The sequence below is a fragment of the Protopterus annectens genome, chromosome 1.part2, assembly GCF_019279795.1.
Source record: "Protopterus annectens isolate FY-2018-M chromosome 1.part2, PAN1.0, whole genome shotgun sequence".
Lineage (NCBI taxonomy): Eukaryota > Metazoa > Chordata > Ceratodontiformes > Protopteridae > Protopterus > Protopterus annectens.
In genome coordinates this window covers 985,346,043-985,361,729 of record NC_056727.1, presented here as the reverse complement: position 1 = coordinate 985,361,729, position 15,687 = coordinate 985,346,043, and the positions used below count along the sequence as shown (strand labels likewise).

At 35.4% G+C, this 15,687-nt stretch overlaps 1 protein-coding gene across 5 annotated transcripts in view; it reads right to left on the bottom strand.

The window, feature by feature from the left end:
* Nucleotides 1-15,687, bottom strand: part of COL8A2 (collagen type VIII alpha 2 chain) — a 1,617,206-nt gene that overhangs the window by 692,338 nt on the left and 909,181 nt on the right. Inside the window, exon 1 of one of the 5 annotated variants that reach the window (XM_044059949.1) lies at nt 4,607-4,736. The exons of the other annotated variants lie outside the window; for them this stretch is intronic. The gene's annotated coding sequence lies outside the window, so the exon portion shown is untranslated. Of the gene's footprint in view, nt 1-4,606; nt 4,737-15,687 lie in introns of those variants that run through there. 5 annotated transcript variants of the gene reach the window in all.

Below are 15,687 nucleotides of genomic sequence, written 5' to 3'. Positions count from 1 at the left end.
TTCTTCAAGAAGTGTGACTACAGCTAGCTATGGTAGCTATACTACAGCAAATGCATGGCTTCTCTACAGTTGGTTGATGTGAATCTTCCTGAAGTTCAGTTGCCTGCAGGCAAAAAACGTTAACAACATTGAATGCTGTTCTCCAAGGAAATCCTTGTTGGTACAATTTCTAAGTGTGCTAGCAATTATTCACTTGTTACGGCAAATTCCTCCCTTTTTTGAATTGGTGTGACTATGGATTTGGTATATCTCTATCTATATCTATTTATCTATAGCTATGTATCTATCTCTATCTGTCTGTCTGTCTGTCTATCTATCTATCTATCTATCTATCTATCTATCTATCTATCTACCTGTATGGGTCTACCTGAAAACATCGAAAGCCCACAATATCAAAGACCAAATTGTCAAGATGAAAGCATCAAAACCTCACTTCAGTCAATGACCGGACTGGCGAATCCATTCCCACAGTAAATAACCTGTGGGGGACTTTGCCATTTTCCCAAATGTAGTGTGTGATCTTAGAACTGGTATGGTATATTTAGTTGTGAGGGTGTGGGGGTGCAGCCCCCCACATTGGGAGGTGGGATGGGGATGATACGGTTTTGTTTTGGTTAGTTCTGGTATGAGTCGTTGCTTACCCTGGGATTGGATTTGATGATTTGGTGTTCGATATTGTGGGCTGTTGATGTTTTGAAGTAGACCCAGACACATATATAGATATAGGTACTGTGGGATGGCTGCCCACATTAGGCAGTTCAGAGGGGCTTGCTTCCTGCAAAAAATCCTTAAAGTTAAATGTGGCCAGGTATTTTGGATCACCGACTTTGTGGAAGTTGATGATTCATAGCAGAACCCAAATGCACTGCTTCTTCTGCTGTATTGTTATTTGTATTACAGCAAATATTAACTTCTCACCTATTTGTCTGAGTGAGCAACAAACCTTTTTAAAAGTATAAAAGCTCCAATATAGGAAATGCATTTTACATTATGAACTACACTTTTCTTTCACAGTCATGCTCTCAAGCAGAATATTTATCTTCAGATTATTTTATTCAAAATAATATATTTTGATGCAGTTCCTTAAAACTGATCTGGGTATACCAAAATTGGAGGCAGCTAATGAAAAGTTGGCCTTCAACATTAGCAGAGGCCTAGCCAACATTTTTGCAATTCCACACTAGCTTTTACATTTCAGAATACAGCCTCATTTGGTAAGTGTAACCCCTTAAGACAGTGCATTTAAGGACTGTATACCTTTTTAATGCTGAAAAAGTCATAATATAACAGGCTTATGCAAAAAACCCTACTAAGCCAATGAGGTATTACGAAAAAAGCCATTTTAGTGCACTATATAATGAATAAAGTAAAACAATTATAAAAACAACAGTACTTTTTCAAATCTAGTACATCTCATTACAGTAATAAAGAAAATATTTTAAATCTAGCATATCTTATTGCACTAAATGAAGACTATTTTATTTTAAAACTAAAATGTACTTTATATACATTGTTTATGCCTGAATCTATCCCTGACTATTCTCCTAGGATGCCTGAGCTCATTAAAATGCTGAAAACACATAAACACAGGGCTACTTAAGTATACAAATAGATGAAATTAAAAAAACAAGGCAAGTTATACATATTTGGTTAGATAATAATATTACCATGTTCATTAACGGATAAAGCTTGCTGTTGTTTCATTTCTCGAGATATTAGCATGAAGGGATAGTGGTAATTTTGTGGGAAACAGTGATGAGTAACAGAATATTTAGTCACATTTTGCTGCATCAGGTAGTGTGAAGGATAATGCTATCTCTTTATTTGTCTTGTAGAAAGATAAATATCTTAATTTCTAACAGTTTTAGTCTTTCAGCATAACGATGTTTCTTAGGTTATGGTTGACAACGTCATTCTCACTGTTTAAGAAGTGAGAACTTATGAGTACTGCAATTCTCTTGGAAACACAGTTGCTAATTATTGATTATGCAGTGTTTTGCAGTTTCTAAATGTGGATCAATGGACTCAGTTTTCTAACCCTGTAATACTGAAAGATTATCAGACAGACTGAGAAGGTGCAACATATGGTAACAGAAACAATAATTTACACAGTGTGCAAAATTGAAATAAGGGGAAATAATGTAGCTATACAATATCACAGGGGCAAGCATGCAGTATACATCAAAAGGGGAGAAGATTAGGTGGTGACATCAATAACAACAACAGGGGGATGTTTAAGGTCAATGTCAAGAAACATTACTTTACAGAGAGGGTGGTGAAGAGATGGAATGCAGTGTTGGACAAGTAGATCCCTAGGAAGAATCAAATGAGTTCACAACAGTTAAATTTAGTGGAGTAGAAAGGTTAGACAGCTGCAAAGAGCTGAATGAATTGAACACTCTTAAAGATGTCATGAATCACAGATCTCATTTTTTCAACAACTTCCTGTGTCTGTATGTTCATACTAGAAATATAAATAGGTTCATACTAGACTAACTGCTCTAGCGAGCCATTTTAAGCCTAGCCAATTATCCCTTGTGAGACTCAAACCCTGTACCTTGTGTTTGTAAGGCAAACACCTTAACCATTAGGCCACCCTCCCAACATATTCAACAATGTGAACAGGCTTTTTAAAAAACATAACATCTACTTTAAAGCACCAATGTGAGCAGGATAAGGTCAACAACTGTCAGCTAGTATGTACTTATGAATGTGTCTGTGTTGTTGACATTAAAACATAGGTGGATTGCAAATATTAAGCCTGAAGAAAGTTTTGTTCTGTCTAAATGCAACAAGAAATTCTATGAAAGCTACCTTGTTTTATGTAATAATAGTACCTATAGTACTTTGCTTGCTAAGTGGGTACTTTCCACAGCAGAAATGTGTGTTCTGCTCCTAAGCAAATGAAACACCAAGGAAACAAAGTATCGCAGATCTTAGGGATTAAGAAAGAGTCAGAATGATATTATGTGCCAAGCAACATACTGTTTTATAGATAATTGGTGACCAACAGCCCTTGACGGCAGTCCTGATATTCCCAAACAATATTTTAAATTATATGTTTTTAGAAGGTAAAAAAAAAAAACTTTGATCTAAACATTTGGTTAGCTGATGCTTTAAAAAGGCTTTTCTCTTTTATGAAGAAAAGAACAATGCCATGTTAATGAGCCATCATAAAGGGGACCGAGATAAGGAGATTACCTCTAATAAGTGGAATATAATACTTAGAATAAGTAATGACATTTGGAATGTGGAGTCAAAAATATTGCATCCTGGAACATTTAAAACAGAGACATAATATCAAATTATATAACATTCAAAATATATATTTAACCAGGGAGGTAACAACCACCATTTAAGTGGGGTAACTGATGTTACTCTGAAGGTACATATTGAACTAGACAGTTTAGTATTATTCAAGGCTGTGATGGACCTTGAGTCTCTCCATTACAACAGGGTCCACTGAATTCACTCTTATGCAATAATACGTATTGTTTTCTATAGCATTCATTGACTATCTAACTATACACACAGTAGAACAAGGATTTCTTTGAGTAAAAGTGGAAGGACAAATGCATTTAGTATTTATTTAAGGTTAAGAAAGTGATTCAGCAAGAGATTATTATTCTGACTTGGGACACTGGAATTTGGATGATTCACAGGCTAGGTTAGGTTTTACAGCATAGCTACCGCTTTTTAAAATGCAGGTCAGTTGCACATCTTAATTTCATTCAGGGCTGCATGATTAACTCTGCTTGGACATACTTAGACGAAAAGAAGGCATAGAGGATTCCTACAGATACTGAAAAAATCTACACAGTCTGTTAAATAATGAGGAAGAATATATGCAAACATTACTTTAAGTGGAAAGACAAGGACGATTCTAGTACTGCTTACATTAGAAAGCATGCCACTTAGTGAATTCCCAGTAGATCCCTTCAAGAAAGACCCGCTTTGAGCCGCGGACTGCATGACCTGAGACTTGTACACTTCGTAGTGGAAGCCCAAGCCAAGAGCATTTCCCTTCAGTTAAGCTAAAGCACTGCATTTTACATGCAAACTGATCCCCTACAGTATGACCAGGAGGTACTTCAGATCATACAGCATGTGAAAGAAAGGATGCAAACATCAGCTGACTTCAGACCTAAAAGAGAGATGCTTCCTTTTCATTCCATGTTAGTTGTTCCCAACCGGTGTTCTATCTGTTACTACTACTGCTAGATCCAAATTAGTTTCCATGTAGTATAAACTCCGTATAAGGTACACTGGCAGTGTGCCAAGACCAGATATACAAAACAGACAAAACACTAGCAGTGTGATACTTGTTGCATACTTCCAGTTTAAACTGTGCCATAATGTAACAACCATTGTCCGAATTCAAAAGTACAGAAAGGTTACTGAAAGAAAATACTTTATGCAATGTACAGTAACATTCCATACAGAAGTACATGCTTTAAGCTTTTATTTATACTCTAAAAAACAAGCTAATACTGCTCTGCATAGGAGTTAAGTTGCATTTACCTCATAATTCTGGAGTCAACACACATGAGAATATATTATTAAGACTTAACATGTATAGACAGACGCAAACTTGTTCCACACTTACCAGCAGCTTTACAACACAGCAGTTGAGCTGAATATTTCCTCTAATCCATTCACAGCTGCACAGAACTGGGAGACCACTTTTCTTACACTTTGCCAAATAGTGGTGTAGCACTTTATGCACATTTCTCATACATATGACATCCTTTTTTCCAAAGGCAAAATGTTCATTTTGTTAGTTTTCAAAAGACAAGTAGGGGAGGAGTTTTTATTTTTTTTCCTGGACTCTTCAATATGCAGTTAACCCTTTCTTTAACAGTACTTAACAATCTAGTGGATATCAACTGTAAACAGCAAGAGCTTTAAATAATAAGACAGTCAAAGTACAGCTACTTTTGAATATTTGCATAATGTGAGGAATCTAAGCTGCAATTTTCTTCAGGTATAATGAAACTGGCATACTAGAATTCTAAAATCATTATCTGATATTTCATTGACAGCATACTTTGAACATCTGTTAGGATTACTTGTATGCTAAAATAATTCAAATTCTACATCTGCAGTGAAACTCATTACAGATGTAATATCAAACAAGGGTGTTGCTGGACTAGTTTCCTGCATCCTCACATCTGAACTTGCTATAGATATACAATGATTGCGGTGTCTATGCTAACAGCAAGGCATTCAATATTTCAAGACATGATGTGCATTTCACAGAATTGCTAGACATTGCTAGAGGTATTGGGAGAATCCCCTAATAGTCTTACTATGTTTTAGACAGTGGACTATTTTTTTTTTTCAGATTTAAAGCAGCCCGGAAAAATGAGCCATATATGTATGCTTAAATATGTTAACTTTTACAGCAAAATAACCCTTCAACCACACTGAAGTTAATATAATTATACACAAAAATATTATTTCATTGTACAGAAGATCTAGAGGGTCAGTTCTGGGTATGCATATAGCATTATATTGAGGCAGCTTTCTCATGAAAATACCTACAAACTAGTCAAATATACATGCTTTTATATATTCAGAGTTTTACAAATTCAGTTCCAAAAAATGAAGAACATAAAATTATAATTGTGCAAATTGCATCTACCTGTGCCTGAGCAACTGTCTTGTAACATTGCTTTCTGTTTATGACATAATACATAACTGTTAATCCTTTTTTGCTGCAGTGTTTCACTTTGCTTCACTTTAAATGCATAGAGTCTCAGAATGAAATATTGGACAAATGCTGCACAAGTATAAACACTCTCAGTTCCTTTGCTTGGATTACATTTGATTGACAATAAAAATCTGACCTTGAGATTCAATTATTTAATAGGCTGGGTGGAGACGAAAGGTTTATCGCAAAAATAAAAACAAAAAGTAAGGATTGTACACTGTTGGTAAGCAAATGATTTAACAAAAACTGCAAAGCGTACTTTTTTTATTTGTTTATAAGGCTGCATGACAGTTTTACGAATGACAAGTTCACAAACACATTGCTGAACATTCTACACGGAAAGTGCATTTAACATGCATGTAATCAACTCTCATAATGCCCTTGCACATAATATGAAAGCACACCTTTGTGCCTTTCTAGCTGAAAGTTACATGCTTATTAGCATTAGTTCAGCGTCTTTAACAAAGGTTATATTTAGTATTTATATTAAAAGCAGATGCAAAAGTCACCTTAAGGCTTTTCGACTCTTTTATCGTTTTTTCATTTTTCATGTTTCTTCCAATTTTTTTCCATGCAATTTTCCACTCTAAAACTTTCTCCAGTTAGACAAATTAAAGAATGGATATCTTGCCTTGAACTCCTGCTAGGTTTTTCATTAATATCCCACATACAAAACTACTGTCAAGGATTTATTTTGTATCACCCTCCAATGTTATTTTTGCAACAGTTTGCCTTTTATAAAAATTAATTCCACTCACAAACTGTCCTTCCTTCAATGCACCTCTAATGTCTTTCTGTACTACTTACACCTTTCTATTTGCTAGAGTCTCTCCCCAGTCTTTTTAATTTAATAAGCCTCCCTAATTTTATTGTCCAGTTACCTTCTAGCATTGGCTCTAACCTGACAGTGTCTTGGCTTCTATACATTATCAACAAACATTCCGTTTACATTCTGTATCAGTTTGTTATATAGAATGTGTACATTTGTACATCTTCTCTCCAGGACATCAATGGAAATGAGCATTGCTACTTGTATTTCTCATTTCATCAAATGCAAACAGAGATATCAATCAAAAATGTTGATATGTAGAAAGATAATAGACAGATAGAGCCATCCATCCAAAATACCCATATTTATAACTATTTCTCAGAAAGTAAATCAGGATGTTTAGGACTACTTCCTTCCTTCCATATTAGAATTAGAATTAGAACCATGAGCAAGGTATAGAATTTTCTGATTTCATCGTTTGGGATATCTCAGTCTTATATGTTTTCACCCACTGCTAGCACACAACACAGGATTTTATCTGCAGGTTCCACTGAAATGTAATTCAGTTCAGCTATCTGCTCAATTTTCCAACATGTATAGTAGTCAAACAACCACTTCAATAATTTCTAGCAAAACATTGTGTACCCTTTATTTTGCATTTAAGGCAATCATGGGGCTCAATATTGCCAATTCCTTCTCCAGTCACAATTGCAGGATCTACGGTTCATTTCTCATCTCCGATCACTCTGTCTCAAGTCTGTATGGTCTCCACATGTCTGCCTGGATTTTTGCTGGCTACCCCATTTCCCACCATAAAACATGCTGGCTTACTGGTTACTCTCAAATGTTTTGTATATTGCATTTTTCTTTACCTTTGTGACTTGGGTTGTGACGGAAAGGTCTGTAACGAGCAGTTCACTTACCAGGTTAAAAAATTAATAAATTAAAAAAAAAATCTATTTTTTTCCATCAGCAGCACATATTTAGTGAGAGATTTTATTTGTCCTGTACAAACATGCCACTGCCATTATAGACATGATTCATAGTATCCTGTGGAAATACAAGCATGACTATGTGATCAAAAAAATGAAATACCTGATATATTTAGTTTCATTGTCTCCTTCCAAGCCTAATACTATGTGTTCTAATGAGCTACACTGCTGACATAACTGTCCTTTAGTCTGACCATCCCTTAATATGGATTAATTTAATCATTTTTGTAATTTCATGAATGTTTACTTTCTCTGTCCAGTTACACAATGTGCATGGATGTTAATGACTGATTTTGTGACTGAAACTATTTCAATTTGCAAGATATAACTTTTGTCTTCATGACCTTTTCTTTCTTGACCTTATTCCTATTTCTGTTTTCTCCTTTTCAATATTTGTTTCCAACAGATGCCCCATGGTGAATTATGGTGGAATGGAAGGTGGAACAGAGTTATGCATCTCCTTCTTTTAAGAGTCAAAAACCTGTTATCAGATGTAAACTGAGGTGTCACATCATCAGTACTCTTCCTGTATAGATTTCTTTATTTATTTGGTTCTATTTGTTAACAGGGGTATGTAGATTTATTTATTTGCTCTGTTTGTTAACAGATGTATTTATTTATTTTTTGTTTCTGTTTGTTAACAGGGCTGTGTAGATTTATTTATTTATTTTTGTTTCTGTTTGTTAACAGGGGTATAGATCCACTGATCAACATAAACATTTCTTTTTTTTTTTCAAAAATGTTTTTTATTTTTTTAACAAGAGTAATAACAGTAATAACATATTTACAATCAAAATTGAAACAAACTATTTACAAAGTCCATAACAAGAATATACTTCCATATACATTCAGGAAATAATCTAAAACTTTTTTATTAATGACTGTAACTTTTCCCAAGCAATTAATTTGTGTGTTAAATTCTTTGTTTTAATAACATGAGCATTTCTTATACTCAGCCTAAGAGCATTGTCTGATTAAATGATTTGCTCAGAGTGGACTACAGGAGCTCCTCAGACTTAATCTCATGTAATGCCAGACCTATGACAATTGATTTCTAGCAATCAATCACGCAAGCTTATATAAATGCCAGTTAGATTAAGTACATTATCATCAGCATAATCATTAATAAACAACATAAAAATATAAAATTACAATCAAAAATATAGTCTCAGATCACAGGAACTTAAAAAAAGATCCAGAAACTTGGATGAAAAAAAATACATCTTAAGATACCTCTTGAAGCCTGACATTAAAGTTCTGTCATGAAGCTATCACAGTAATGAAACCCATAGATCAGGGGGATCAGTACAAAAAAAAAAAAAACAGAAACTTTAAGTCTAAATTTGAGTATTACAAGAAACCTCATGGCAGATGAAGAAAGGGACTAAGATACCTAGAAAGGTGTCACAGCTCCTTCAAACAAATTTGCCATTTTATTTTGTTGCTTGATGTGAGACATTGCATCTCCCTATCTGATAAACTGACAGTGCAGGTATACTGGAAGTGTACTCTTAGACACGCCCATTAAAGGAAGAACTGGTTGTCTAAGGGATGAGCTGGTTGCCTTAGCCAGGAAAAAGTAATTATTAACAGCGTCCATTTTGCCTGTGACATGGAAGTAGGCTAGAGGAGAATAGGGAAGATATTATGGCATAAAGGTAACACAAAGAGAGTACCCCCAGCAGAGCTGGAGATGACGCTGCTATCCGCGCAACCAGCAAAGTCTGGGATAATTGTGTCCAGGAGAAGATACCAGATCTTCCGAGGAGCAGACAGTTTGGCTGAGAGTACCCCCAGCAGAGCTGGAGATGACGCTGCTATCCGCGCAACCAGCAAACAAAGTCTGGGATAATTCTGTCCAGGGAAAGATACCAGATCTTCCGAGGAGGAGACAGTTTGGCTGAGAGTACACCTCAGCAGAGCTGGAGATGATGCTGTTATCCACGCAACCAGCAAACAAAGTCTGGGATAATTCTGTCCAGGGGAAGATACCAGATCTTCCGAGGAGCAGACAGTTTGGCTGTCTGAAAAATTAAGCCACCATTTGTATAGCCAATGGAAAGGGACTGTGTCCGGTATCTCCATGTTTCCCTGCAGGAACAAAGTCTGATAAGATATATGATGTTTTCCAAAGTGTGGGAACATATGCTTCCATAATTGACATATTTATTAGGATTGAACCTGGGTAAGATAAGCTTCTGCTGCTAGTTTAATATTTTATTTGGGGCCAAGGTGGCAGGGTTTAGTTTAAGGAGTAGTTTCTTAATTGTAGATGGAGGTACTGGTTGGAAAGTAAATATCTTAAGGCTACTTTATGGTTTTATGAGGAGAATGGTGTTAGGGTGGGTGGGGTGTTAATAAGAGAGGTACCTGCATAAAATGAGTATTAAATTATCTAGCGATACCATTTGTTTGGCTAGTTAGACATGGGATGGGTTATAATGATTGACATGGATTTAGGAGATGATTTATGGCTGACCAGAGGTTTTAGGGTTACTTTGGTTCTCATTTTGTAGTCTAATAGGGTAGTTTTTTTTTCAGTTCTGATCTTGTTTTTGCAGCATTTCTTTGTTGTTTGTATAACAGAACACTGGATATAGTACTGCACTTCTTCCATGTTTTCCATGCATTATCCCATTTTTTCATTAACTGTTTAGTATCTTTACACAGCCATGGAGCAGGTTGGTCTTAGTTCTATTAGTTCTAATGGAGTGTGACTATTTAGTATATTCATGAATGTAGATTTAAACAGGGTTATGGTTAGATCTAGGTGTAAAGTTTGTAGTACCTTCCAGTCGACTGCTTTCAGGTTGGGGATAAACAAAGTTTATAAAACAAGTTGGGCTGGAAGGAGAAGAGGTTCAAGCGTTATTATACTGGTGTTTTTTTTTATTGGAATGTTGCCCTTTATAGCATAGATAGAGAGATGATCACTAAGGATGTTGGGGAGGGTATCAGCTTTGGTAATGTTTTTTGAGTTGTTGGTCAGTATCCAACTAATTATTGTTGCATTGTTTGGTGGTTTGTTGTATCTGGTAGGGGCATAGGTTGGTAGCGGTTTTAAGGGTGTCATTATCTGTGGTTAGCTAATCAATGCTAAGATTGCATATTATGATGGTTACTTGGAAAATGTTTGATGAGACCCAGAACAGAAATTCTTCTGCAGTGTCAATATTGTTACCAGGGGGTATGTATTTTCCTGTTTGCCTCTTCTTTTTAGGGTCAGTTGATTCCTTGGTTTCTAAGTTCATGAAAATGTATTTTAGAAGAAAATTAGCATGTTTGGATAAAGACAGAAGACAAATTATACATCTTATAGTGCACAGTTTTTATTATTGTCTCTTGAAATTTGCAAACTGGCATTAGGGAATCTGTTTATATTTCAGTGCTGAATTTTGTATTTTTTGCAAATGCTTCCTAACCATTTGTAATTGGGTTGTGGTTAAAAGGGAGCCTTGTGGTATAATCTTCTTAACTTCTGACTGCAAATGAAATATGTGAGCAAACAGCCCTGGACTAAACTTTTATTGCTTGAACTACATCTGAGGTTTAGTGACTAAGAATAAATATTTGTACACTCTTATATAATACCTGGCAGTGCTACGACAAATTATTCTAATTTAAATAGTTATTGATTATAAATTAAAGCTTTCTGAAGATTTGTTGGCTTAAAAGTTTATCTTGTTTAGAGACAGAAATCTAAACCTTAACTTTAGCTGCATAAACGCTGGTACAAGCAATGAATTTGATATTCAAAACAAGATTATTATTTTACAAAAAGTGTTACTAAACATTCATAAGAGTTCTCAAAATGGTTACAGTAGCAAGCCTGAATGTCAAGCGGTTTTTATACATAATTAGACAAATGCACTACAGGACACACAAATATAATTAGCTAGTTGCAGGAAGAAACCACAGGTCTTTGCTGCATTGGCACTGGAATTTAAAAGTTTGTGACTACTTTACAATGAAGAAAATAAGGCACTGCAGCTGCAAAGTCCTTTGGAATGTACCACAGAATGCAGTAAACAGTATAGAATACTTTGCTGATAAGAATGTCAGCCTAGACTGTATAGACAGTATGGCACTAAGCATATTTAGCAAGTACGTCAAAGCCTATATCAGTAGGAAGTATAAGATGTGATACCTGTCATAACCAGTGAAGCATAAACACCATGCAACAAAAAACAACCAAAGGGGTGCCTCCTTATATGTAATACACCTAGCAAAATTTCAGGACTCAATCCTGACCTCCATCAGGATCACATCCCACAGTAATTTCAGTAATACCCTAAAAGAAAAACCTAATACCTCAATAGGAATGCTTATGCATCAAAAATAACACCTAACTTACAAATTGCATTAATTTCTCAGGCATAGACACTCATACAGCAGATGTTCTTTTAATACATTCACCAAGTTTATCTTAGCATTATTTCTTAGATTATGCTCTATTTCTCAGTTTTAAACCAAAAGAGTAACTTACATCTATGCGCCTATTCTTTTTAAGCCAGTAACTAAGCAAATGTCATTTATCTGTAACCAAGTTTACCCTCCTTGTATTGTACTACTTGAATATATACATAACAGAGGATTGAACACATGATATTCTAAATGAGTATATTTCCTAATAATTTCTTGATCTATCACATCATTCAGATATTTCACACAAATTGTCAAATAAACACACACACACACACACACACACACACACACACACACACACACACACACGCACGCACGCACGCACACACACACACATACACACACACACACACACACACACACACACACACGCACACGCACTCACGCACACACACACACACACACACACACACACACACACACACACACACACACACACACACACACACACACGATACAGTTATCTAAATATCTACTTCTATGCATGTATTGTGTTATTTCTGAAGCAGTTTTTCTATAGTCCTCAACTGAAAATATGCCTTGTTCAGTCAGACAAATATAAACAAATAAATAAATAAATGAATAAATACATTTTAGCATTCATCTTTGACATCAGAAAATATAATTTTGGTAGGGCCTACTTTCTAAAGGTTGTCCATCTTTTTTAAGTTTAATGCAGCTTTTCATTTAGAAAGGGTGTACTTATCATTGAAATTGTAAAGAAGGATCAGATGTGACAGAATTAGTTTAATAAATGTCCACTTTTTTTAAACAAGAAACATATTTAGTAAATTACCACTTATGACATGGGCAATCATACATTTATATAAATGAAAACAAGCCATATTGACATACTATTAGTTGCAAGCATTATACAGCACAAACCATAATGACATAATTTTAGCTGCAAACATTATACACCACTTATAATCTATCAAATCGATGTCAGTCAAACATTACATAGCTCACTGAAATCCTGTCTTCTTTTAAACCTCATTCCTCCCCGTATGTATTCCCATTTTTTTCTATGCAATTTGCTCATACCCTTTATTAAAGATACCCATTCCAATTGTTTTATCTCTGTCACTATATTCATCACTTCTAGTACAGTTAGTTTAGACTTTGATTTCCATTTTCAAGTAATTGCTTTTTTGGCAGCCACCATAATTAGACTCAGCAAGGCCTTACTATGTCTAGGCAATTCTGATTCTGCATCATAGATCAGAAAAATAATTTCCCTAGATATAACAATTTGCTCACCAAGTGTCTGTGACAGAGTATTCTGTAGGGAATCTTTAAAGTCTGCCAACTCATTACATGCCCAGAAAAATAAGGTCCCAATTACCTCTTTCGTCCTCATCACACCTCCAACACTTTCTATCTGGGAAAAAATTCTCTGGAGTCTACTTGGGATATAAAAGTGCCTATGTAAACACTTCCAAGCAAAAATCTTAAATCTTCTGGATTTTGATGCATATTTGGGAGACATACATATATTTCCGATTGTTTCTTTGTGAATTGCTTATGCAGTCTCTATCCCCAATCCTTTCTAACATCCTCTGATTGATTCTTATAGTTATCATGCAATATTTTATATGCTATACTAATTATTCCCTTTTTAACAGCAGTTTCTGTATTAGATTCTACTAAAATCTGTACCAGTACTGATCTTTCGTTTATGATCCTCCTGTTTCATTCTCTTTGCCTACACTCTGATATCAATCCTTGATAGGGAAGGCAATCTCTAACCTGTAATCCAAATACATTCTTGGAGTCTTCCCATTCTATTACCTTTCCCTGTCTAGTTATTTGCTCCAAATACCTGGGTTCCTTTGCCAGTTTTCTCCAATAAATTCCAGCCCCCTCTTGCCTATTGCCTGTATCCCTAACTGCAGTCATCCTTATCGGCAGAATCTCCTTTCTCCATTCACTTGTTTATTTAGTTCTTAGAATGCTTTCTGCCACTTTTTGAATATAATATTCTGTATGAATATTGTTATTCTACTTAAAGATCTGCATCCAAAATCCCAGTCTCTCTGTGTTTCTTGAGCTTCCTCCCTGTTTCATCATCATCCCTTTCCACTTTGAATTATATGTTTCTGCTTGTGCTATGTATAGGTGCCTTAATTGTGTAGCTCTGGAATACTCCTTCAAATTGGGTAATCTCAATCCACTTTGTTCTATTGGAAGCATCAGCTTATCCCATTTGACTCTTGTCATCTTCCCCTCTCAGATAAAATCCTTCAGCTCTTTATTAATTGCTATCTACAACTTCTCCTCTGATTGACTTGTGTATAAGACTAAAGGGACTAAAAACATTTTAACTTCTTGCATCTTACTATCCATATCCATATAACAGAGCTTCCAATTTCTCACTTTTGTATTATCTTTTTAGTCCCTTCCCACATATCCTTAGCTGCCATACTAGAATCATTTTAATCCATACTCCTAAGTACTTCATTTTATCATGTCCCCAGAAATATGGATATTACTGAACCAATTTGTGTGTGGGTACAAACGTTACAGCTTTTGCCTTTGTTTTTACTTCCTTAATTTTATACTCCAACAAGATTTGAAACTGTCTCAAAATGTTCCACAACACTGAAATGTCCTTTTCTGGTTTTGTCAGGTATAAACTAATATCATTTGCAAACAGAGCCAGTTTTTCTTGACTATCATGCCAATTACAGTCTTGAATTTCTCTGTCCCTTATTTTCTTTGCCAGTGTGGTTCTAAATATAATCCAAATAACAAAGGGAAAAGAGGACACCCCTGCCTGGTTCCTCTCCTCAAGCAGAAATTATCAGAGAGAAACCTGCCTACTTTAATTTTCACCTCTGATGCCTCACATAACCTGCTAATCAACCTTATAATTTTATCAGGGAATGCAAATGCTTCCATTGCTCTACTCATGAAGTCCCAGCTTACTCTGTCAAATGCTTTCTCTGCATCAACACCAACCAACAACAGCGGTATTTTCTTATATTCTGCTTCCTTCTAGATCATGAATGATTTGCTAATGTTGTCAAATGCTTGCCTCCCCTCTACAATGCCACATTAATCCATATCTATAAATTTTGACATCTTTACAATTATTATTGAAATGGGTCTGTATGAAGCTGGATCTGATCAGTCTTTACCCTGTTTAGGTATTACAACCACCAACACTTTCTTCCAGGATGTTGGTACTCCTCCTCTTAAAATACTGTTAAACAAAACCTTGCAGACCTTTAGCAATTTTTCCCTCTTAGAGTCCAAACATTCACAGGAATACCATCTATTCCTGGGGACTTTAATCTAGATTGGTTATACATCACCATTTTTATCTCATCTCCCCTATCCTAAATGTTAGTAATTGCACCTCATCTGCCTCTAACCTTGGCATTATTTAATTCTTCAATAAACATTTCTATTTGTGCCTTTTCTTGATTTCCATATTTCTCTGTTTTATACAGACTGTCATAGAATTTCCAAAATACTTCTAACGCCTTTACAGGATCTCTTGTTATCTTCCACGTTATAGGGTCTCCAAGCTTGGCAACAGCTCTTTCTTTATGTTGCCTGAGTCGTTTTGCTAAAAGTTTTTGTCCTCTAGAGTTATTATCCAAAACACAGTTGCTTAACAGCAATCTTTCTAAACTCATACATATTATCAAGGTAGCCCTTTATTTTCTGTTTAGTATTCTGCAGTTGCTCCTATTCTTGTTCTGTGAGATTCCCCTTATTCTGCAATACTTTAACATTTGCCAGTCCCTCAATAATTCTTGTTACTTCTTAATCATCTCTCT